A 25,887-nucleotide genomic window follows, 5' to 3' on the forward strand; every position below is an offset into this window, starting at 1 on the left:
GGAATGGCAACCCACTCCAGTATTCTTGTCTGGAAAATCTCATGGACAGAGGATCCTGATAGGCTACAGTTCATGGGGTCACAAAGCGTTGGACACTATTGAGTGACTAACAATTTCACTTTTTACTAGATGTATCAGCTACATCTTCCAAACTTGAAAGAGTGTCCTTATGTAGAAGATGTCCTGTGAGTCCCAGGGCTAAAATCTCCTGGCAATAGAACCAGGTGCTCTGGGCGTAGCCTCTGTGTGGTCTTATGTACCCTTCTGTTGTGGTTGGGCCATAATTGCTGCAGGCATGCTGGTGTGTGAGACCAGTTTCTTGGAGTGGAAGATGCTTTAAAAGGGTGCTCCTGCTGCTAGCTGGGACTGCCTACCATGTGGGCCAGAGCAGGAACCACTTTGGGAGGGCTGACCAGGACAGGCTGGTTGAGTGGGTACATAGTGTTAGCTAGGTTGATGGAGAGCAACAGAAATGGTACCTGCCAACAATGGGCCAGCTCTGTGGAAGGAGAAAAAAAAAAGAAAAAAAAGGTATTTTCTTACCCAGAGAAAGTTCCACCAGATCCCTGCCCTTCCAATACATACCCTAAAATTAGTCACTGAATTTCTTCCACATATGACTCAGGCACTTTTAAAGCTGCTGCCTCTGCATTGGTACTTGGAGTTAGTGAGTTCGTTCATGAGACTTCAAGAGCAGAGTCTTGGTTTCCCACAGCCCTCTGGTTCTGTTTTATGATTTACTTCTTTCTCATTAAGAATCAAGTCCCTTTTATAACTGAGTAATATGACATTGTATATACATACCACATACAAAGTAAAGTAAGTCAGAAAGAGTAAAACAAATGGTACAGACGAACCTAGTTCCAGGGAGGAATAGAGAAGCAGATGTAGAGAATGGATGTGTGGACATGGCGGCGGGGGTGGGGGGGCATAAAGGGAAGTGTGGGGTGAATTTGGAGACTAGGTTTCACGTAAATACACTGCTACGTGTATAATAGCCGGTGGGAACCAGCTGTATAGTGCAGGGAGCTCAGCTCAGTGCTCTAGATCGGTGGATGGGTGGGATGAGTGGGGTGGGGGAACGGTGGAAGAGAGGTCCAAGAGGGAGGGGATATACATAACATACAGCTGATTCACTCTGTTGTACAACAGAACTAACACAACGTTGTAAAGTAATTATACTCCAATGGGTGGGGGCGGGGAAGAATCGCATCAAATATTGGGGGAAGAAATACATATGTAACAAAAATAATTCATTTATTTAACTTCATTTTTTGTCAGCAAGCAGAATAGGAATATAAACTTCTTGAATTTTATTCCCCAGAAATTATCACTGAGTTTTTGAACCAGCTAAAGAAAGACTATTCCTGGAAGAATTAAAATATTGCAAGCAAAAACTTAAGACCAAATAATTCATGGATATATATACTTGACTCTGTTGCAACAAATACTATTATTGGAAAAAAATTGATATAAACAAGACGCTTCTCTCCTTTACTTGTTCATAGATTTTTCTCTCTGTGGTATGTATGTCAGAGGCCTGAAACAAAAGTGAAAGCAGACTTACTTCTTTCCGTATTTCTGTCTCTTTTGTCTTCCTTCTTTTCAGCCCAAGCACCAAATATTTATGTTCTGAGCACTTGGCTAGGTGCCAGGGAACAAGAGATGAGTAAGATACAGTCTCTGACATCAACGGCTTTCCCATCTAGTGGTAAAGATAGAATACATAAATGCAAGGATTAAAGTGTTGTAGGCTGTCTCATAAAAGTGTATACCTCTAGGGAAAAGCAAAGAAGCATCTATGTAGGAGGACCTGACAAGTATACAGATAAAATGCTGGTTGTGATGATTGTGAGCTTGTGCTTGCCAAGTGGACAAAGTCAGAAGAGTGTTCCAGAAAAAAGCAGTAGCACAAAAAAAGTAAAGAGAATTGAAATGCTTGGTGAATGCAGGAAGGTTTAAATAGTTTTGGTATGGCTGGAGTATAAGAGGTTAATGCAGGAATAATAAAGAGAAAGGCATCAAAGAGATAGACTAAAACAGTTTTGAATAGCTTTGATACTTTAGAAGTCTGGAGTTTGTGCTAACAAGAAAAGAAACCTATAGAAGGATTTCTTGTTTATTTTAGTAATATCCATCTTGCAGCCAAGTGGAAGACAGTTTGCAGAGAGGCTCATGCAGAAGGAAGGGGGAGGAAGGAGACTCTTTCAATAATTCAAGCAAAGATGAAGATTTAGATTAAGGCAGTAGCTAAAGCAATAGAGATAGAGGAGTGAGCACAGAATGAAGGTTATTTAAGGAAACTCTATCAGGGACTTCCCTGTTGGTCCAGTGGTTAAGAAAGACTTTGCCTTCCAGAGCGGGGAGTATAAGTTCAATCCCCGGTCTGGGAGCTAGGATCCCACACATGTAGGGGCCAAAAAACCAAAACATAAAACAGAAGCAATATTGTAACAAATTCCATAAGGCTTTTAAAAAAATTGGTCCACATTAAAAAAAGAAAAAAGAAAGAAAGCTTTATCAGTATCAACTACGTGGAAAGCAAAGAGGCTCTTGGAAATTATTTTTTCCTATGTCCACCACGGAACAATAAGGCAAGTAGCCTGAATTCTCTACTTTTTAATTAATAGTTGGTTGTAGATCAATGATCACTTATTTATATAAAAGATAAGAAATACTTTCTGTGTAATTTTTCTATATGGCTTTAGGAGGATTTTCTTTTTTTTTTTTTTCCCTCTCTCACATTATGTTACTTTTTCTTATTGCTGCTTGTGTCTTACAGAGTTCATGCTGAGAAAGGGACTTTGTACCAACTTGGGAAAAGAAGGATTGTTTTCTTTATACGTAAATTCATTCACTCAACAAACATTTACGTAGCATCTGCACTGTGTCTCCAGGGATATGAAAATAAAGTGATCTGATCCATGGCCTTAACTTAAAGACTTCATACATAATGGAGAGAACATGTAGAAATCACTACTTTATAATGTAATAAATTCCAGAATGGAGGTATATGTAATATATGAACTGCACAGGAACACAGGAGAAAGTAAAAGTTGGAGGCCAAACTTGAAAAATGAATAGTTTGCCATGGGGAGGGGGAGTGAGACAGGATGAAGACATTTTATATTCAAAATTTCAGACAAATAAGTGAAGCAGAAACAAATGTTTCAGAATGACCTGGGAGAAAATGGTAAGAGATGAAACCACTTAAAATTGGTAGGCAGGGACCAGGTTATGGAAGGTCCTTCAAGACAAAATATTCAAGAGTTATGACATGATCAGAATTGTATATGCAGAGAAAAGTAAAAGAACTAGCATGAGTTAAGTATGTCCTAGCATTGTGACGAATGTCTTAGGTAAGGTATCTCAGCCTGATTAGTGGGAAGAACGCAGTTTTGAAACTAAACCAACCTGAGTTCAGACCCTAGATTTTCTTTATTAATTTTAAGAGTTGGGCCCATTACTCAAGTTCTTCAACTACCTATCACCTACAAAATGTTTAACATGGAATTTGTATAGTTGTTATAAAGAACAGATGTTAGCTGTACATATAACAGATGTTATATGTAAATAACATATAGATGTAATTATATTGTTACTACTAATAAACACTCTTAGAGCTGAAATTCAAAGCCATGTTTAAATCCAAAGAATACATATGACACAAGCCTTAATCAATCAGAATGTTGCAGCCCTTTGGACTGTTTGATTTAGTAGTGGGTGTGTTACTCATTCAGAGTCCACCAGTTAACCTTGAGAATTATATGGGAGATAAGGTCTATTTTTCTGATAGATTTAAAGCAATGAGAATGTGAACCTAGAAATCCTTGTCATCTTTTGCCACTATGAATCATGAACTGCCAAGAAATCAAGCCAAAATCAAGGGAGACAAAGTCAAGAAAGTAACAGTCCTGGTTCAGTGTTGGACTTGAATGAAATTAGCTCTAACTATGATTTTTTTTTTTTTTTTTTTAGGTAAAGGAGCTAATTGGGCTTCCCAGGAGGTTCATTGGTAAAGAATCCACCTGCCAATGCAGGAGACATAAATTAAATCTCTGGGTCAGGAAGATCCACTGGAGAAGGAAATGGCAACCCAGTCCAGTATTCTTGTCTGGGAAATTCCATGGAGAGAGGAGCCTGGTGAGCTACAGTCCATAAGGGTCACAAAAGAGTCAGACATGACTTAGTGACTAAAACAGCACCAACAGCAGAGCTAAGTAATAATAATAACCACAATAATAAAACTAACTTTTCTCTTGGCATAACTCAGGTTGAATTTTCAGTCACTTGCATCCAAGAATACTGAATAATAAAATTGAAAACAGCAACATAGAACTGCCTTTGGAATAGAAATAATGTAGGGATGGGAAGGATTATAATCAATAAGGTAAAGGACTAAATATTAGGAATTAGAGACAGTTCATGCAGATCACTTGTTCTAGAAGCTGAGCTATTAAAAAATAAATTTAAAGGAGAAGGTGCGGTAGCTTGATTGGAGGCAGAGTTGAGGAAGTATTTGTTCCTAAGATGGGAGAGACTTGAGCATGTTTACAGACTTAGGGAAAGAAGCCAGGGAAAGGAAAAGGTTGACAGTACTAAGAAGAGAAGGGATAATTAATGGAGGAAAGTCCAGGCAGAGACAGGATATGATGACTATTTCTGTTGCCATGAAATCTCTAGTAAGGTCTAGTGTCTGCTCAGATGGTAAATTCTACTAAATATGTTCACATTTTTTATTAAAAAATTGTTTTTACTTCTAACTATATATTTGTATGTCTTCTCTAATCTCTCCTACTTTCCTAAATCCTATGAAGCCTTACAACAGCCCCCACTCTCTCACCCCAAAACAAACATACAAATAAACAGAATTAAAGTCCCTATTCAAACTGATGGGGATTTTCATGCCCAGAGCATAGCCCAAGATAACTGAAGGAAACTCAGTGGACTCATTTTGTAGGTTTTGAGGTTCTGCTCTACTTTTTTGCCTGAGATTTTGCACAAGCTGGTGCACAAACACAATGGGAAAGAGGATTACGTCAAATGTATGAAAGACATGGCAAGAATCCAATGGGAAAGACATGCCCTCCACATTTGGCAGGAGGAATGCGGGGAGGCAGTGGCTTTGTAAAGTGATGAGTCACACTTGAACAGACGCTCTGGAAGGAATTAGTTCAAGAGAAGGCTGGAGAGCTCCCGGACATGTATGAGTGCCTCGGGCCATTAGCAGTATGTGTGTGATCACAGAGCGATCAGGAAACCCTGAGAGCTACTTAGCTCTTCTTTCTGGAAACAGCAGAGGAAAGAATTCCTGCTTCTCATGCCTCTGTGCTGGGTGGAAACCCACAGCACTTCTGTTACAGTGAGAAAATATTTCATGAGCACTACTTTTTAGAAAACCTTATTTTGACCCAAAGTGTTAGTTATTCAGCTGTGTCTGACTCTTTGTCACCCCATCACTGTAGCCATCCTGGCCCCTCTGTCCATGGAATTCTCCAGGCAAGAATACTGGAGTGGGTAGCTATTCCCTTCTCCAGGGGATCTTCCCTACCCAGGGACCGAACCCAGATCTCCCACATTGCAGGCCAATTCTTTACCATCTGAGCCACCAGGGAAACCCAAAGTACATCATAAGGATGTTAAGTATGATCATTAGATAAAGAAAACCATGACTCTGAAGAAAAGATTAATCTAAGTTCACCTAGGCCAGAAAATTAATGAACTGAGAAAGACTGGGCAAGAGATGGATGAGAGAAGAAACTTCTTAACTCGGAATCAATCACCAAAAAACAAGAAAGCATCTGATCAGCAGCAAATGACTAGCATGTAGACAAACCCTGAAATAATAACCAGGCAAAGAACAAAACCAAATTTAAATATCAATCTTACATATTGAACAATGTTATAAATATCAAATGCCATGGATCAGGAATCAGAAGTTCCCATTTCTTGTGGTAGTAAACTGTTCAATATTTAATGCCTTGAGCAGCGACGGGCTATCATTTTGTAATAATATTAAAAATAAACAAATATACATACCTACATACAAAAATAACAGCTATTCTCCAGATTCTATTTATGGTACTCTTTCATGGTAATCATATACCTTTGAACAGCAGTTGTAAAATTCCAACCTTACAACAATCAATTACATCCTGAGCTTATGATGTAGAAAAATATAATTTGTTGTGATACTCTTGAATGTTCAGATTTGACCAGGGAATAAAAAAAAATTGGTTACACTTTCATAGGCTGAATTATTAAAGTGTGACCTAAATCCCCACAGATTAGTTTTTTAAGTGAAGTGCCATGAAATCAATATAATTTGGGTACTAGATAATGCAACTGAGTTTGCCCACTGGTTTATAAAGTATTTTGTTTGTAAAGCATGAAGTGATCAATCAGGAAACAGAAACCTTTGGTTTCAGGCTGTCTAAGATGGATGAAAACCTGCTAGGATGGAGTTGAGCAAAGGGCATCAGAAGAGAGTTTCAGAGTATGCCAAAGCAGCAGCTCACTTTGATCTTTTATACTATAAAGCTTCCTTTTTTTTTTTTTTAATTAATTTCAAAAGACCAAAAGTACTTGATTGGAAACTCCTAGTTCTGGGAAATTTTGGCAGAGACACAAAGCCTGTACAACACAACTATGTTCAGATGACTTGCCCATTTCCTTATTCCACTTTCGTTGGTTTAGTAGAATAACCTTGACACTAGGTTACTGTGGAATTGAATTGAAGTTTCCATGAACTGTCAACATCTCCACCATGTGACTGTGACTGCTTCCCTGGTAGCTCAGCTGGTAAAGAATCCGCCTGCAATGCAGGAGACCCTGGTTCAATTCCTGGGTTGGGAAGATCCCCTGGAGAAGGGGTAGGCTCCCCACTCCAGTATTCTTGGGCTTCGCTCGTGACCCAGACGGTAAAGAATTTGCCTGTAATGCAGGCGACCTCGGTTCAATCCCTGGGTTGGGAAGTTCCCCTGAAGGAGGGCATGACAACCCCTCCAATATTCTGGCCTGGAGAATTCCCATGGGCAGAGGAGCCTGGTGAGCCACAGTCCATGGAGTCACAAAGAGTTGGACATGGCTGAGTGACTAAGCACAGCGCAGCACTGCCATTTGACTAGAATGATGTCAGGAAAGCCAGTGGTCTGAGGCCGACCATGAACAGCGAAGGGATGTCCTCTAACCTCAGTGGAAGTGAAGGGGCTTGTTTGCCTTTGCCTTTTCTAAATTGGCAGGGAAGAGTGTTCTTTGTCTCCTGCTGTTTGAAAGGAGCTGGAAGCTGTAGGTATGTGAGACCTGATTCTCTCCAGTCTCCCTCTGCATGAAAATTCTTGGCTCTTTGCCTGGTTTACTTTACAATTTGTACAACTTCATTATTCTTCTTTTCCTCTGGTGTCCTTCCCTGAAGAGCTTTTCCTGAATGTGATTTTTTTCTGTCTGGGCCTTCAGAGTTGACTGTGCAGAAATCTAATAAAGAATGTCAAAGTGCCGCCCTTGAGGATATAACAATAATGACTTTTGCTTGGAGATCACCATCTATTATTATCTATGATGGATTATTATCATCTCTTAAGGCTTCTCAAGAGGCCTTTGGAAAAACTCCATTACAATATATTTCCCCATTCTACAGATTTGAAAACTGAGGTATATTAAAAAATGGAAGAAAATTGGTAATTCTAATGGTCATGTGCCAAAATATTACAGTAAAGAAAAAGCTGGCAATGGCATCTACTCTGTCTGATCCCGTGTTAGGCGCTAGACTTCTTAAATATGTCACTTCTAATTTCCACAATGACTTTGCAAATTAATGGCATTGTTTCCACTTCCTGCCAAGTCCTAGAGCTAGGATTTGATTCCAAAACTTTGGTCTTCATCACATCATGCTTTGACTCCCAATGGAGTTAAAAATTTTATTACATATTTAAGTGGAACATGAAGTTTTCAAAAGCATTTTCTTGACTGCTACTTTGTCCTCACAAGAATCTCTTTCATTTAGTAGAGATTACTAACTCTTTCTCAAAGATGAAGAAACTAAAGAAAATAGAGACCCTCTGACCTGCTGCAGAGATTAATCACATTATAGGAATTTGACGCTGAAGCTCCAACATTTTGGCCACCTGATGTGAAGAGCCACCTCGTTGGAAAAGACCCTGATGTTGGGAAAGATTGAAGTTAGGAGAAGGTCGTGCCAGAGGATGAGATGATTTGATAGCATCACTGATTCAATGGACATGAATTTGAGCAAACTCTGGGAGGTAGTGAAGGACAGGGGAGCCTGGCATGCTGCAGTCCCTGGTGTCACAAAGAGTCACAGAACTTAGCGACTGAACAATAATAACAAGGGATTAGAATTCAGATCTCTGTTTGAAAGACTGTGTCATTTATGTTAGATCACACCAGCCATTTTTGAGTGTTTATTTTGGGTAGACTCAAAGCAGTTAAGGTCAATGAAGATTTCCACAAATAACCACCTAACCTTACATAATGTTACTGAAGCCATAGGTAAGGGGGGCTATTGGACATCATGGAGAAAAATGCACTTGTAAGTTTTCTAAGAGCAGAAACCCTATATCCCCAACAACTAGCACATGTCATGGCAAATAGTAGGTACTCAATACATAATGCTGAATGAGTAAGGAATAACTTAATTACATTCAGAGATTGAGATAGAAAATACATAAAAACTGAGTAGGCAACATTGGTTTCTAGTTAAAAACAACTTTTAGGCTTGTCTGTGAGGCTCACTGATAATAAAAGTGAAAGACTATATGAAAGTGAAAGTGTCAGGCACTCATCGTGTCCGACTGTTTGTGACCCTATGGACTGTAGCCTATCAGGTTCCTCTGTCCATGGGATTTCTCAGCAAGAATACTGGAGTGGGCTGTCATTTCCTTCTCTGGGGAATCTTCCCAACCCAGGGATCAAACCTGGGTCTCCTATATTGCAGGCAGAGCTTTACTGTCTGAGCCACCAGGGAAGCCTATATATCTCTTCTTCAAAGTCTTCCCTGGGAATATATCATCCGATAAATATTTTTTAATTTGACTATGTACATTGTACTAAATTCATCTATACTGAAAATTCCACCAGACTTATCAGTGGTGTGTCTCTTTGGCTATCCTCAAAATGGCCTTATATCCCTAAGAATTTGTTCATTCTTTTGATCAATAATTGAGTAATGTGAGTGCCTACAAGGTGTTAATCATGGATTTGACTACTGGAGGTATAGCAATAAAGAAAATAAGAGAAAATTCTTCCCTTGTATACTGTACATTCTAGCGTAGAAAGACAGAATTATCAAAAAGTTAAATACATGTTGTATCAAATGTGGGTGACAACAATGGAAAAAGATAAAGGCAGCCTATGGAGTTCATGTGTGTGTGTGTTTCTATGTGTGCATGTGTGCACATGTTCAGTTTCCAGTACAGTGATGTGGGAAGTCTCATATATAAGGTGGTGTCTGACCAAAGATGTGAGGAGGTGAGACAGATGTAGACACTTAGTGGGGTGGGAAAAGCATTTTTGAATGGAATATTATTATTTTTTTATTTTTTAATAGGTATATAATTGCTATACAATATTATGTTAGTTTCTACTGTGCAACAATGTTGTGAATCAGCTATATGTATGCATATATTCCCTCCCACTTGAGAGGATAGACTATTATTCAGCAATGAGAAAGGAAGAAATCTTGCCACTTGCAACAACATGAATGAATCTTCAGAGCGGTGTGCTGAGTAAAATGAGCCAGAGAAACACAAACACTGCATGGTGTCACTTGTATGTGACATTATTTTTTTTTAAAGTCAGACTCATAGAATGTAGAAAAAGGACTGCCAAGGGCTGAGGAAAATAGAGAGAGGCAAAAAGAAAAAAAAAAAAGGAAAGGAAAAGCAAAACCAAAGACTGCAAAAAAGCACTCAGTTAAGTAGGAGAAACAGGAGAATTTTCTATTTGAAAGCCAAGTGATAACCATGTTTAAAGAAGATTGAGCAAGGGCTCCAAGTGTTTCTTTTCAACCATGAAACAACTGATACCAAATGTTGTTTAACAATCATGGCAAGAGAACTGATTAAAAGTTTTAACAATGGGAGATTATTCCTACTTTGACAAAAGCGGCTTCCGTGGAGAGATGAGGCTAAAAAGAAGAAATAAAGGCAAAAATAAATGTACGATGTTATATTTCAGAAAAGCAGAGAAATGGGTCCGTAACTGGAGAGGACGGAGGTGACTTGGAATAAGGAGGGGGTTGTGTTGAACTCACTGATGGCGTGACATTCTAATCTGGGTGGGTTTAGGGAAGACAGAGGGAGAAGAGACAGGAAGTGCTAATAGGAGGAACACCCACTTGCCTTCACACCTAGGGATGGTAGGACGAGGAGAGAGAAACTAGCCAGCATGACAGGGATCTGAGTGGAAATGGACCTTCTCTGTTGGAGTAAAAAAGAGAAAAAAAAAAAAAAAACGTGAAGGGAACTCTCACTGCCATATTTAAAAAAAAAATTTAGAGTAATAGTTGTTTTACAACATTGTGTCAGTTCCTGCTCTACAGCAGGAAAAAAATAGTGAATCAGTTGTACATGTTGTAGACTTACATCTAACCAGGTATACATTTTTAGATTCTTTTCCCATACAGGCCACTACAGAGAACTGAGTAGGGTTCCCTGTGCTATAGAGCAGGTTCTTATTTGTTATCTATTTTGTATGTAATCCTGTGTATATGTCAATCCCAATCTCCCAATTTATCCTCTGTTGCCTTTTCCCCCTTGGTAACCATGTTTGCTTTCTATATCTGTGACTCTATTTCTGTTCTGAAATAAGTACATTTTTACCATTTTGTAAAGAATGGACTCTCTTTTAAATTGAAGTGTAGTTAATTTACAATATTGTATTGATTTCTGCTGTTATTCTCTTCCATTATGGTCTATCACAGGATATTGAATATAGTTCCCTGTGCGATACAGTAGGATCTTGTTGTTTATCCTTCCTATATACAATTTTTAGATTCCTCAGTGCCTTATTTGAAGACATAGGCTAGGGAGGGGGGATTGGGATGGGGAATACATGTAAATCCATGGCTGATTCATGTCAATGTATGGCAAAAACCACTACAATATTGTAAAGTAATTAGCCTCCAACTAATAAAAATAAATGGAAAAAAAATGACATCCTAAGGATATTACTAAATATCCTTTCAAAAAAATTAAAAAAAATTATGTATTGTGTGACTTTCATTTCAAGGTTAGTTAAGGTTGTAAGAGGAAACCCTGAGGCTGCCTTTTATTATCAGCTCTGTCATCTCTAGAGTCTTAGTGTCTATTCCTGTTAGGAAAGCCTAACATGAATCCTACTGTGGGCTTTTTCTTCCTAGCTGTTAAGCCTTGTGTTCTGAAGGGATGGGAGTCACAACTGCCAGTTGTCATTCTGACCAGAAATATTTTGGCACACAGACACTCATTGTATAAATCTGTAACTAGCGTGTGCCGAAGAATTGATGCTTTTGAACTGTGGTGCTGGAGAAGACTCTTGAGAGATCCTTGGACTGCAAGGAGATCCAACCAGTCCATCATAAAGGAAATCAGTCCTGAATATTCATTGGAAGGACTGATGCTGAAGCTGAAACTCCAATACGTTGGCCACTTGATGTGAAGATCTGACTCATTGGAAAAGACCCTGATGCTGGGAAAGATTGGAGGTGGGAGAAGGGGATGACAGAGGATGAGATGGTTGGATGGCATCGCCGACTCAATGGACATGAGTTTGAGTAAACTCCAGGAGTTGTTGATGGACAGGGAGGCCTGGCATGCTGCACCCCATGGAGTCACAAAGAATCAGACATGACTGAGCAACTGAAGTGAACTGAGTGTGTAAACTCAGGACATTACAAAATTTAGTTTTGGTTTTCAGAACTTGATTTGGATTCTAAGTTTTTACTGTCCTTTACTTCAAATACTGTTCATTAAAAAAATAAAGTTGACTTTTGTTGCCGAAAAAAAAAAAAATGAAGACATAGGCTAAAGACATACTTTCGCCCAAAGGGTCTAATGGAATGATTCCAGGAATTGGAGAATGAATGACAAGAGGTAAGGATTGGGTAGGAGATCTACAAAGTGATGTTGGTTTGGGGTCCTGGAGATGGTAGAACTTGATGTGACTGAGATGAATAACAATAATAGAAACAAGAGGATTAAACTTGATGATCTTAAAACAAATTATAGAGACAAAGTTTGTGAGTTCTGGAGATGAGGGAGGAGGAGATGGCAGTATTGTTTGGAGTGTGAAGAGCATGGGGGTGGGGGGGGTGTTACATGATATCTGTAAATGCTAAATATTTCTTTTTTTCTAGGTGGTAGACTTTTAGGCTTTTTCCTGACTCTGTTCTTATACTGTTCTATAATTACTATTAAATAACTATTTGTCAACAAAAAGAAGAGAAAAATTATATTATACCAGAAGATGCTAAAATGCTAAATGAGACGTCATCCTAAGAGAGATGGTGTAACTTGGAGAGACCAGGACTCCTATTAATAACAACTAGAAAAGCTAAATAAAATGATGACCAGTTTGAATATGTCAGAGGATCCTAAAGAAAAAACACTGGAGAGACAAAGGTAGGGCACTTAGATATGAAGTGTACTCATCATGTAATGGGTAGTCTCCTTAGGACAACAGCTGGATTTTGGGGATCTGTAGGGCTGAGACAGTAAACTGGTGTTCAGAGTCCAGTAGTTCCTGAAATGTCTGGTGATTCTCCCTTTTTTGGCAGGGTGTAGAGTCACCAAAATGAGTAACCATAGTCCCCTTTTTGTTGTTCAGTCGCTCAGTAGTGTCTGACTTTTTGAGACACAGTTGAGCAAGTCCCTTTAGGAAAAGTCTAAGGGAACTGCCACAGTGTATAGCTTCATGGCTCCAGGGATCACAGGGTCCCTAGGACTCAGGCAGTGGGTTCCAAATCTGAATATTGTCTCAGATCTGATAACCAAGCAAGGGATGGTGGTATTTTATTGGGGCAGCTTCCCTCATCTCCCTACCCTTCCATTCTTGCTCTTTTGTTGTTGTTGCCATTGTTATTGATTTTGAGCAGAGCTTCTGTGGACTGCCTATTTCTCTTGCTCTCAAGGACAACACTCTGTTCATCATCTATGCCTTTCCCTGTGGGTCAAGTCTTCTTGGCTCCTCCTCAGCTCATGCTCTGACCTTTATGCTCTTTATGGTGATGACAGCCTTGCAGCTGATCGTAGATAACCCTTGCCACCTGGTCTTTACTTTTGAGATGTGGGCCCAAACTTTATCCCTATGGCTGCTCATGCACCCTATGACTGCCTCTCCTCCTGTCATTCCCAACTTGCAGAAGAGACCCACCCCTGAACTTCACAGGAATGCCTGGGCCCTCATACCAGTGCATGGCTGATGACCTTGGCTAGTGTGTGATTCTCCTGGTCTTCTCATGGGAACTGATCTTCTCTGGTCTTACCTACTATTAATATATCCATTCCAGCACATTTATTTCTGTCAGCTTCTTTTTTTCTTCTGATACCAAGTAAAAAAAGTGTTAGTTGTTCAGTCATGTCTGATTCTTTTGTGACCACATGAACTGTAGCCCACCCAGCTTTTCTGTCCATGGACTTCTCCAGGCAAGAATACTGGAGTGGGTAGCCATTCCCTTCTCCAGGGGATCTTACCAATCCAGGGATTGAACCCAGGTCTCCTGTGTTACAGGCAGATTCTTTATCATCTCAACCACCAGGGAAGTCAAATGCCAGGGAAATTCAGGCATTTCTACTTTGCTGAGAGTATGCCATTTTTGCTTTTCTGACTTTAAAGAGCCCAACAATGAGTTGGTCCCATCCTTGGGGATCCTAGCTTGGGCGTTAAGTCTTGTGTCTCAAGAAAGTAGAGCTGAGTAAATCAATCCTTTCTCATCTAGCTCTACATTCTACCTCCCTTGATCAAGCACTATCAGAATCCAATCCCAGGATAATTGCTTATCCTCCAATTAGAAATAAAAATTAAAATAAATTTTAAAAAGAAATAAACAAAACCTTAAAAAAAAGAATCCAATCCTAGTAGTACTCACATTGCTCACTGTTCCATTCTGGCTAATTCTTGCTTTTTTTTTTTTTTTACATTTATGAGATTTTCCTCCCGTCTGAGGCTTAGCACATCCCCTACCAGGTGATACTGGAATTTAACCCTAGTTATCAGCTTAACAGCCATAAGTCAGGACCAGTCCTGAGGGACACACCTTATATTTCACAGGAGAGAGGCTTCATTAGCATCTTCTCACATAGCAGAAGTTCTACCTCTTGTAAGGAAAGAACGTGCTACTTCTGCAAGCCCAAAGTGTTCAGAGGGAGTTACAGGGTCCACCCTCTGGCCGGGGTCGGGGGAGTGGGGGGTGTTGGGCAGGAAACCATGCAGATATCTCCATCTCATGGTTCAGGATCTCACATTTTATCCACCAGGCCATGGACTTCACATAACAGGACTGTTTTGCTTGAGCCGTCCTACTTCTTTGAAATGCTGCAACTCCAACAGATAAGTCTCAACCTGTCAATCAACTGTGTGGCCCTCCCAACACAGGTGATGGGGGCTCAGTGCAAGCTACCCGGCCTGACTGAGAAGGGCTTCTCTGACTCATAAATAGCTACTAACGGCTCGTTGGGAGTTTCCCTGGTGATATAGTCCAAAGAACCCACTTGCTATTGCAGGAGATGCAGGTTCAATTCCTGAGTTGGGAAGATGTCTTGGAGGAGGAAATGGTAACCCACTCCAGTATTCTTGCCTGAGAAATCCCATGGACAGAGGAGCCTAGTGGGCTAAAGCCCATGAGGTTGCAAAAGGTCAGACACAACTTAGCAACTAAAGAAGAGCAACAACTCCTTGTTAAAGAGTCTTCAGTCTTTCCACCTGGTGTCAATACAACTCAGGAAAACCAGCTGACTCTGCTGTGGTTTTAGGCATTTTCTTCTCTGCCCCCCTCCTTGATTTTTAAATACCCTGCCTCATCGCACCTGCTACAACATTCTTTTTCAACAGAACATTTTCCCAGGTCACTACCAGTGAAACCAGGCAACTGAGCTGCAGTATGTTGCCAGGAATTATCTAGGCTTACCATCAGCTAGGAAAGTGTTCTCTTTACTTCTGGGTGTGTAGCTGGTGAGCCGTTCTCCACATCACCATCTTGGTGCCTCTTTTCTCAGGCTAATCCTGGTACCATTTGTGAAAGTGCAGATACTCCAAGTAGCGGACAGCAAAGCAGGAATAAATACGCAAGAATTTCATCAGGAGAATGCCTATGAGACAAAGGGTCTGGGGAGGCTAAGAGAGCTGGCAGACTACAACGCAAGTTGAACCCAAGGAAAGGATAGGAGGAAGGAAGGAAGGAAGGTGAGGTAGAAGATCCTAGACCATCCTACAGTCTAAAGAAGGTTCAGCAAAGCTGTTGGTGAGTACAGTAGCCCCCCTTATCCATGAGAGATATGTTCCAAGACCCCCAGTGGATGCCTAAAACCATGGACATTATTGAGCCCTACACATACTGTTTTTACCCATACATACATATCTATGGTAAAGTTTAATTCATAAATTAGGCACAGTAAGAGGTTAACAACAAAACTAATAATAAAATAGAATGATCATAACAATATTGGTCTTCCCAGTTGGCTCAGTGGTAAAGAATCCATCTGCCAATGCAGAAGATGCCAGTTCGATCCCTGGGTTGGGAAGATCCCCTGGAGGAGGAAATGGCAACCTATCCCAGTATTCTTGCCTGGAAAACCATGAACAGAGGAGCCATGCAGGCTATAGTCCATGGGGTCACAAAAAGAGTCGTAAACGACTGAGCAACCATGCACATATAACAATAAACTATAATAAAAGTTGTGTGAATGTGGTCTCTCTCTCAAATTGTACAAATTTAATGCCTTTTCCACCTTAACTAAATTTGAACCACACATTGTGGCCATAACTTTCCCAGTTTGAGGTGCAACAGCCAAAAAGGAATTTTTTTTCCTTCTTTATAATTTTTTGGATAGATTTTCTTTTTTAAAAAAAAATTTAATTTTAATTGGAGGGTAATTACAATAGTGTAGTGGTTTTTGCCATACATTGACATGAATCAGCCATGGGTGTACATGTGACCCCCATCCTGAAACCATCCCATCCCTCAGGGTCATCCCAGTGCACCAGCCTTGTCTTACTAGAGACTTAGCAACCTCCGCTTCCTTTTCTTTTTTTTCTTTCCTTAATTTGGGAACGTTCACCTTTTCATTTAAAGGAAGCACCTTAGAGCTTCTCTTTGGCCTCTCCAAATTGCCAGCATCCCTGCTCTTGTGTTTGGGGGCTATTCCTCAGTAAAATTAGGGTTACTTGGAGCACAGGCACTATGACACTGGGACAGTAACCTAATAACCGAGACTGCTCATAAGTGACAAACAGGCAGGACAAGCCGAACAAAGTGATGATTCACATCCCGGGTGGGTCAGAGTAAGACTGTGCCGGATTTCATCCTGCTAACTCAAAAAGACATGCAATTTTAAACTTATGAATTATTTATTTCTGGAAATTTTCATGCAATATTTTAGGACTGAAGTTGACCACAGGTACTGAATCTGTGAAAAGTGGAACCACAGATGAGGGACTGTATTTGAGCCAAGATCAGCTGTTAGAGGAGTTCCATATCTGCCAGGCATGAGCCTTCCTCAGAATCCCCACAGTGCTCGGTTATCAGCTGCGATGAGGGTAGTAGGGCTTGCCCTGGTGGCTCAGATAGTGAAGAATCTGCCTATAATGCAGGAGATCTGGGTTCAATCCTGGGGCTGGGAAGATCCCCTGGAGAAGGGAAGGCTACATACTCCAGTATTCTCACCTGGGAAATCCCATGGACAGAGGAGCCTGGTGGGCCACAGTCCGCACCCACATAAGGGTAGAAAGTGTGGCCATGCTGTTCTGTAGCATCTGGTCCCTTGGTCAACGAAACTCCCTTTAGATGGAGGTCTATGATGTGCAGTCCCATGAGCATGACCTCTTGGTCTCAGTAGTTTTAACTGTTGATTTATTTCCTAAATACTCTAAATTCACAAGGCAAAACTTTCCAGGAGTCTTGAAAAGAAACCTTAGCTTTAGGGTTTGTGTGTGTGTGTTTAACCATTCCCTTTCTCTTTGATAGTCCCCATACTCTAAGGTTCATCTCTCCAGGACTTTGAGACTTCTGATTTCTGCTTAACATTTTAGCCTCTTACCAGTTGCTTTCTACTTGATGTGTTGGCCTTTGGACTAAAGCACAAGGAACTTAGAAGTCAATGAATACACTTGAGGGGAAATTGCTCTCATTGGGTTCTTTTCCCTGTAATTCACTTTCCTTCAAGATATTGAAGGTCTCTCTGGTCCTCGCTGCTTTGGTAGCCCTGAGTACCAACTTTTATCTTCTCAAGTCAGTGACATTACTGCCAGCTCCACAACACATTTTCTGTTAGACCTCTCTTCCAATGTTAGTTTACCAGCAGACACCCTGATAGGCTTCCCTGGTAGCGTGGATGGTAAAGAATCCGCCTGCAGTGTAGGAGACCTGGCTTTGATCCCTGGGTTGAGAAGATCCCCTGGAGGAGGGCGTGGCAACCCACTCCAGTATTCTTGCCTGGAGAATCCCCATGGACAGAGGAGCCTGGCAACTACAGTCCATGGGGTCTCAAACAGCTGGACACAACTGAGCAACTAAGCACAGTACCCTGATGGAAGAAGGTGGTAGGAAAAGCAGGCTCATCTTAATATCTTCCCAGTGACTTAGGAGCCTGGCCCTTTCAATTTTGGCTGCATTGGTTGTTCCCCAATGCCACCATTTATTTTGAATTCTATCAAGCTTTTTTGTTTGTATTTTAATAAGCTTCTTGAGTTATTCTAGATGGAAAATTTAATCTGATAGTCATTCAGTCATAGATGAGTCATACAATATTTAGTTTAAAAAATCTGCATTATTACCCTTGGAGACCCACTTCCCCCTTCATTCTTAACATTCAAATCCACCCAGACAAAAGCAATTAACATTTTCTTCATCAAGAGAAAATATAGTCTTTATAATATTTTTCTCACCATGTCCCTCTCACCATGTCTCACTGTGCTTCTTCTGTCTTAAGATAGACTTAGGCAGTTTTAAAATGTGGTTGTTCAAACTTCTATGTATAAGGCAAAGCATTAAGTACGATATTTTAAGTCATATTAAAACTGTATGTTTGTGTGCTGAAAGGAAACTGAGGGGTAGTTTTGTGGGCTGGCTTGTTCCTTAGCTACTGTCTTCCTGGGAAAACCTGGTCGTAAATTAACATTGTCATTGAAACTGTAATTTTCATTACATCAAATCTACTGTTTCTCTGATTTCTTTTTTAAATAAAAAAAATGACAGTTTATATTAGTAGTGAATGTATTAGAAAAAAGTGTCAGAGATAGGGCATACTTGAAATCTTTCTGAATGTGTGATTTATAAAGGAAACTATTACAAATATACAGGTTAACATTACACTTCTGAAAATCTGGGCTCTCTAACAGTTTTCAGAGTTAACAATTATTTGCTGTGAATCTGTTTTATGTACTTAATACATAGTTGCTCAAGTTCTATATTTTTATAAGTATGCTTTTTTAAAGCTTTTCTTTTATGGCAGTTATTGATTTTTATTTCTATGTATTCATTGATTAATGCTTTACTGCTGTATAATTTCTATTTTTTCCTGTCTTCAATAGGAAAAAGTATCTAAACATTTTTCAGGATGACAATGAGAATTAAATTAGTTAACATACGTCAAAATTTCTTAAAACTATGGATAACAGTAATCTCATTTGTAAGAGGTTTTTAATCCTCACAATTCTATAACACAGATCTTGTTCCCATTTCACAGATGGGGAAATTGAAAGAGTTTTTCTAACCAGCTTAAGTTTACATGCATACAAATGGAAGAGCCAGGAGTTGAAGCCATATTATAGCATACACAGAGCTCCTCCCAGTTAATTCAATCAAACACTAAATCAAGATTCTTCTGTGAAGGCATTTTGCAGATACATTTAAAACACGAATCAGTTAAATTAACTGAACAAGAGATTATCCCTGTGCAGGCCTGAATTAATCAATTGGAAGTTCTTGCAGATTTGTTCAGGCCTTCTCTGAGTGGGCTTTCCTGGTGGCTCAGAGGGTAAAGCGTCTTCCCGCAATGCGGCAAACCGGGGTTCGATCGCTGGGTCAGTAAGAGTCCCGGGAGAAGGGAATGGTAACCTACTCCAGTATTCTTGCCTGGAAAATCCCATGGACGGAGAAGCCTGGTAGGCTTCATGGGGTCGCAAAGAGTCGGACACGACTGAGCGACTTCGCTTTCACCTTCTTTTCTCTGAGCGGAGGCTTTCCTCGTATGGATCAGCTTTGGCTCCTTCCTCTGGGTTCCAACTGGCTGCTGACCCTTTCTGCGTGCTCAACAGGCTTCCACAGTTACACAAGCAAATGGCCTTACATTTGCTTGTAGATAAAATCTCCTTCTGCTTCCCTGGCTGAACTTTGACTAATACTTCTTCCTTCACTGCAGATCTAATAGTTGAGTCTCAACGTTGGTCAAATTCAGACTGAAAAGATAGGGAGGGAACAGTGAGTTTAAAACTAGGATGGAGGGAGAGATGAACCCAGGGGAGAGTCTTTTTTTTTTTTTTTATTGCATCTTTATGCCTAGCTATTGAACACATTTTTTTTTTTATAAAAGAATGATTTCCCTGTCATTTGAATTTCTCATTTTCAATGACTTTTGATGTCTTTTCTAAAATTATTAGATATTAGAGAAATGTAACTAGGACCATATCAGTATTTGTATGGTTAGTCTTTTCTCTTGCTCTCTCTGCCTCCCCTACTTGACCAAGCTCTGCTCTGCACCCATGACTATTTAATCCTCTTAATTAGCCCTTGGTAACTGGGGCTAATTTTTTTGTTGTTGTTGTTTTGCATTTCTGAGTTTGTTAGCTGTATCTTTGCTGTGTCTCTCTTAACAGCAGGTATGCATGATATGATCTCACCAACAGAATGTAAAAATTGAAGAAAAACAACCCAAACCATCCCTTTCTTTGTAGGGACCATAGAAAGTCTAATCAAATTCCTGCAAGATGGAGAATCTCAAAATTTTAACTCACTTTTTTTATATTTAAGGAGGAAAGAAAAAAGAGGTGACTTCTAGGGCTGCGTAGAAAAACCCAAATCCAGGCTAATAATAACCTGCAATAACTTAGCAAAATAGCCTTCCTACTCCAACTTTTATCCTTTTTTTTATTTGAAAAATGTCTCCAACATCCCAAAGTGGTTACGATAGGTTTCATGTCACACAACTATTTAGAAATTTTTAAGGTTTAATGCATGAACATGTATATTAGAGTATGAATGGAAAATTGTAGTTGATTAAAGAGAATAAACCTGTGAGAATGATTTCAAACTTTTCAAAGCACTTGCTTATTTTTTTAAATTGATATATAGTTGATATACTATCTTAGTTTCAAGTGTACAATACAGTGACTCAAATTTTTTTATAGACTATATTCAATTTAAAGGTATTAGTAAATGTTGGTTATATTCCCTGTGCTGTACAATATATCCTTATAATTTATTTATTTTATACATTGTAGTTTGTACCTCTTAATCCCCTATCTCTCTCTTACTCCTCCCCACGTCCCTCTCCCCACTGGTTAGAAACTAGTTTGTTCTCTATATCTGTGAGTCTGTTTTGTTATGTTCATCTGTTTTGCTTTTTAGATTTCATGTATAAGCAATTACATATAGTATTTGTCTTTCTCTAACTTATTTCACTAAGCATAATGAAATGCTTAGTGAATCCATGTTGTGAATGGATTAGTGAATCTAGATCCATCCACGTTGTTACAAATGGCAAAATTTCATTCTTTTTTATGGCTGAATAGCATATGCTATTCAATTCAATTCAATACTCAATTCTGTGCATGTATAATGTATACCACATCTTTTTCATCTGTTCATCTGTTGATAGACCCTAGGTTGCTTCCATATCTTGGCTATTATAGCTAATGTTGTTATGAACATTGGGGTGTCTGCATCTTTTCAAATTAGTGGTTTTTGTTTTCTTAGGCTCTACACCCAGCAGTAGAATTGAAAGAGCATAGGTAGTTCTATTTTTAGCTTTTTGAGGAAACATCATACTCTTTTCCTTTATGGTTGCACTAATTTATATTCCCACCAACAGGGAAAAAGGAGACCCTTTTCTCCATACCCTGACCTTTGTTATTTGTGGTCTTTTGGATGATAGATATTCTAACAGGTGTGAGGTGATGGCTCATTGTGGTTTTGATCAGCATCTTTCTGATTACTGTTGTTGTGCTTTTCATGTGTCTGTTGGCCATCTATATGTCTTCCTTGGAAAAATGTTCAGATTTTCTGCCTATTTTTTTGCCTTTTTATATTGAGTTGTAGGAGCTGTTAATATATTTTGAATCATAAACCCTCATTGGTTATATCATTTGCAAATATTTCCTCCATTCAGTTGGCTGTCTTCATTTTGTGGATGGTTTTCCTTGCTGTGCAAAATCTTTTAATTAAGTACCATTTGTTCATATTTGCTTGTTTCCTTTGACTTTGGGGACAGATCAATGAATACTGCTGTAATCTATATCAGAGTGTTCTGCCTATGTTTTCTACTAGGAGTTCTGGTCTTGCATTTAGGTCTTTAATCCATGTTGAGTTTATTTTTGTATGTGGTTTGAGAAAATGGTATAATTTCTTTCTTTTACCTATAGCTGTCTAGGTTTCTGAGCACCACTAACTGAAGAGACTGTCTTTTCCTCATTGTATATTCTTGCTTGCTTCTGTCATAGATGAGTTGACCATAAGTGTATGGGTTTGTGTCTAGGCTTTCTAATCTGTTCCACTGATCTTCATGTCTGTTTTTGTGCCAGCACCACTATGTTTTAATTTTGATACTCTAGCTTTGTAGTATAGTCTGAAGTCAGGGAGTGTGAGATATCCAGCTTTGGTCTTCTTTCTCAGTATTGCTTCAGAGAGCTCTACTTTTAAATGCCATGAAAGACTATTTTAAAATATATTTTCTTTTTAAACAAAGTCTGAGTTGGAAAAATTTATCAAAATATGTATGATAAATTCATTTTTTGCTCATCAGCATTCCTTATAAAACATGTGTGCACACACACTCAAACTTTTCCTTGACTTTGACTTTTCCTTTTTTTAGAAATAAGATTTTGTCAAGAGCCAATTATTTATTTTTAATTTAAATCGTCCTCTCTAGGAGCCAGCCTGATTCATAGGACAGCCCTCCTAAACTGAGAGGGAAATTTCTGTGCATCTTGACAGACTTCCCCAGGTCAGTGAATTTTTAATATCCAAACATTAAATTTAGATGTGGAATTTAAAGTTCTTGAAATTTGAATCCCCTCTAAGCTCCCATTCTCAGTTAAAATTATATAGTGCTGTTTTGTTTTCTTTAAGAGGACTTGCTATCTTTACTGGTATATCTTTCAGAGGTCATATAAACTCAAAATATAATTTTAAAATAGCAAAAAATTTCTTCAAAGTAATTTATCACCATAGCTATTGTTACAAAAATAATATTCTTACTAAGTAAGTTTAAGTGTGTGAAATTAGAATGTAATCAAATAACGGACCAACTTTTAAAATTTAAATGAAAAGTTAAGAAATAAGTATCCAAAGTGATCTTTATAAATTACACTTTGAAAAATAAAAATGGCTATTGGTAATAAAGATTATAATAGTAATATCTAGGTCTTGCATGCAATTAATTGCATAAAACAGATAATTACTAGTTATTTTAATGTTCTTTATTGCATCAAAAATATAGCAGTCTTTGAAAGTGCTTCAGGGGAGATTTTCATTTTTTTAGTGGACTGCATAGATTGAGTGAATTATATACCTGGGGAATCTGTGAGTCCCAACATTGCAAGATACATTGCAGTTTACAGCTGTAAAGTATAAAGAAAGGTGAATTACCAAATTAAGGTTCTAGAGATAAAATAGTTTGCTTTATTTATAGCTTGTGAATAGGTTAAAAAGCCAACAAATCAGACTACTCTATAAGAATTCACATAAGCAGATATATATGTTATTTATTAAAGAACATATATATCAAATGTGTATATATATATAAACACACAATGTATAAATGAAAATATCTCTATGTATTACTATTTCAATCCTCAATTTTTGTCAAAATACAGCTTTTAAAGGTTAAACACATGAATTTTGAAAATGAGCACACACCAAAGATTTATTTAACATGTTAATGAACAAAGAAGAAAGGCGAAACTATTTCAAAAAAACGTTAGAAGAAACAGAAGTATTTATAGCGACAAATAAAAGAATGGTAAGAGAGTACCATGAAATCATATACAAAACCAAAGAATGTCTTATGTGACCTTAGAAAGTAGTAAAATACTCCAACCGATTTAGTTAAGGAAAAAATCCAAACAAAGGTCCAAAATAAGATAACCCTTGGGAGAGCCTATTAGACAATGCTTCATTAGGACAGTCTCTACCTGTTACCCTAAAATAAGCTTCAGAGATTATTCTTGATTACACACTCAATTTTGGGTTGGGTTGAATTTTAAATAACTCTTATTTACTCTTCCATTCTGAGGGTAGGGAAAGAAAAAGGAGAATTTTATCTCCTTAGAGATATACTTGCAGTATTTATCTGTGTGTGGATTCTACTTTTTCAAGGTTCAGGAAATCTGTTAAAGGGATCTGACCAGCAAAGAATTAATTGATCTATTATATTGTCCATGAGGCTGTGTTCTTGTTACCACAGAAGGTGTAAGACCAGTTTCCTGGAGCACTTTGTGGGCATAGATTCCAGACTTGAATTACACCATTTTTCTTTGGTGAGCTTATTGTGTTGCTCAGTCATGTCCGAATCTTTGTGAACCCATGGACTGCAGCACGCCAGACTTTCCTGTCCTTCAACATCTCTTGGAGTTTCCTCAAACTCATGTCCATTGAGTAGGTAAAGTCATCCAATCATCTCATCCTCAGTCGTCCCCTTTTCCTCCTGCCTTTAATCTTTCCCAGCATCAGGATCTTTTCTAATGAGTTGGCTCTTCACTTCAGGTGGCCAAAGTATTGGAACTTCACCTTCAGGATCTCTTCTTCCAATGAATATTCAGGGTTGGTTTCCTTTAAGATTGACTGGCTTGATCTCCTTACAGTCCAAGGGACTCTCAAGAGTCTTCTCCAACACCACAGTTCAAAAGCATCAATTCTTTGGTGCTCAGCCTTCTTTATGGTCCAATTCTCACATCCATACATGACTACTGGAAAAACCATAGCTTTGACTAGGTGGCCCCTTTGTTGGCAAAGTGATGTCTCTGCTTTTTAATATGCTGTCTAGGTTGGTCGTGGCTTTTCTTCCAAGGAACAGGTATATTTTTATTTCATGGCTGCAGTCACTGTCCACAATGATTTTGGAGCCCAAGAAAATAAAGTCTGCCACTGTTTCCATTGTTTCCCCATCTATTTGCCATGAAGATGGTGAGCTTATTGCTCTGACTAAGTTGAATGCTCAAATAGGAATCCCCATACCCCTAAATATGATTTTGTCTGCACAATTGACATGTGTATTGATATCTCAATTTTTGAAAGAGACAGATTCCTATTAACCTGTGAAGATAATTATGTTACCATTGAAATGAAAGGTTTAGTATAAAAAAAGAAGTGTGGGAATCAGCCTTAAAGATTTCTTACAGAAAAAAAAGATAGCATTTAAAGAATGCTTTTTGTTTATTCTGCAAAACCAGTCTTAAGTTATTGAGGGTTAAAGAAAGAACAATGTTTCATATGTCCATCAGAAATATCAACAATATTCTAAGGAAACACACATAACTACTCAGACTCCCTCATTAGTTAAATCATTACTATGTAATTATTGTTCCTCTTGGTCTAATACCTGTTTGCTTTCAAGAGGTTGTCTGCTTCTGGAATAAAAACTCTTGAGTCAGTCCTCTGATGCAATCTTTACAATTATCCAAGAGATATCCCCTTAAATGCCAAAGTTCCTACTAATGAATCTATTTCTTCAAGTATAAGTAGTTAAAACACCTGTTATGCTTCTTTCTAGGAGGTATTGACAGTTTTTTATTTGAAAACCAAATTTCCAACCTGTAGCAGAGCCTTCAGATAAGCAGGAAACAAGGCAGAAATGCCTATTGATGTGGCGTGAAAGGCTGTGGTTAGTTTATTACTGTAATCAGCAGTATCAGAGTGGAGCAGGGTGGTATTCTCTATTGAGATAAATGCATTACCCTGGCATGAGGATTTGACCAGTGGTTCTTCTGAGGGGTGAGTAAGGGTGAGATGGTCAAGCTTTCTTTTTTTAAAAATTTTTATTGAAGTATATAGACTTACAATATCCTGTTAGTTACAATATGTGTGTGTATAGCATATCAATTCTGTTTATATATGTGAGGAGAATGCATATATGTATTCTTTTTCATATTCTTTTCCCTTATTGATTATTACATAATATTGAGTATAGTTCCCTGTGCATATGTCCTTTTGGTTATCTATTCTATATATATAGTGTGTATGTTTAATCCCAGCCTCCTGCTTTATCCCTCCTCCAACCTCCCTTTGGCAATCATAGGTTTGTTTTCTGTGTCTGAGTCTCCTTCTGTTTGGAAAATAAGTTCATTTGTTTCCTTTTCTTCTAGATTCCACAAATAAGCAATAGAATATATTTGTCTCTCTCTGACTTACTTCACTTAGTGTAATAATCCCTAGGTCCACCCATAATGCTGCAAATGGTATTATTTCTTTTTATGGCTGAGTAATACTCCAAGGTTTCTATTTTTTTTTAATAAAGATGAGAG

At 38.6% G+C, this 25,887-nt stretch overlaps 1 long non-coding RNA gene and 1 other non-coding gene across 2 annotated transcripts in view; both read right to left on the bottom strand.

Moving 5' to 3' along the window:
• The window catches only part of LOC122423789, a 119,602-nt gene that overhangs the window by 17,150 nt on the left and 76,565 nt on the right, over window positions 1-25,887 (bottom strand). Inside the window, exon 2 of the long non-coding RNA XR_006264220.1 lies at window positions 1,568-1,705. This is a non-coding gene — a long non-coding RNA (uncharacterized LOC122423789). The remainder of the gene's footprint in view (window positions 1-1,567; window positions 1,706-25,887) is intronic.
• Window positions 22,282-22,410, bottom strand: LOC122424128. The gene has a single exon (XR_006264321.1).

Source organism: Cervus canadensis, chromosome 21, assembly GCF_019320065.1.
Source record: "Cervus canadensis isolate Bull #8, Minnesota chromosome 21, ASM1932006v1, whole genome shotgun sequence".
Taxonomy (NCBI): domain Eukaryota; kingdom Metazoa; phylum Chordata; class Mammalia; order Artiodactyla; family Cervidae; genus Cervus; species Cervus canadensis.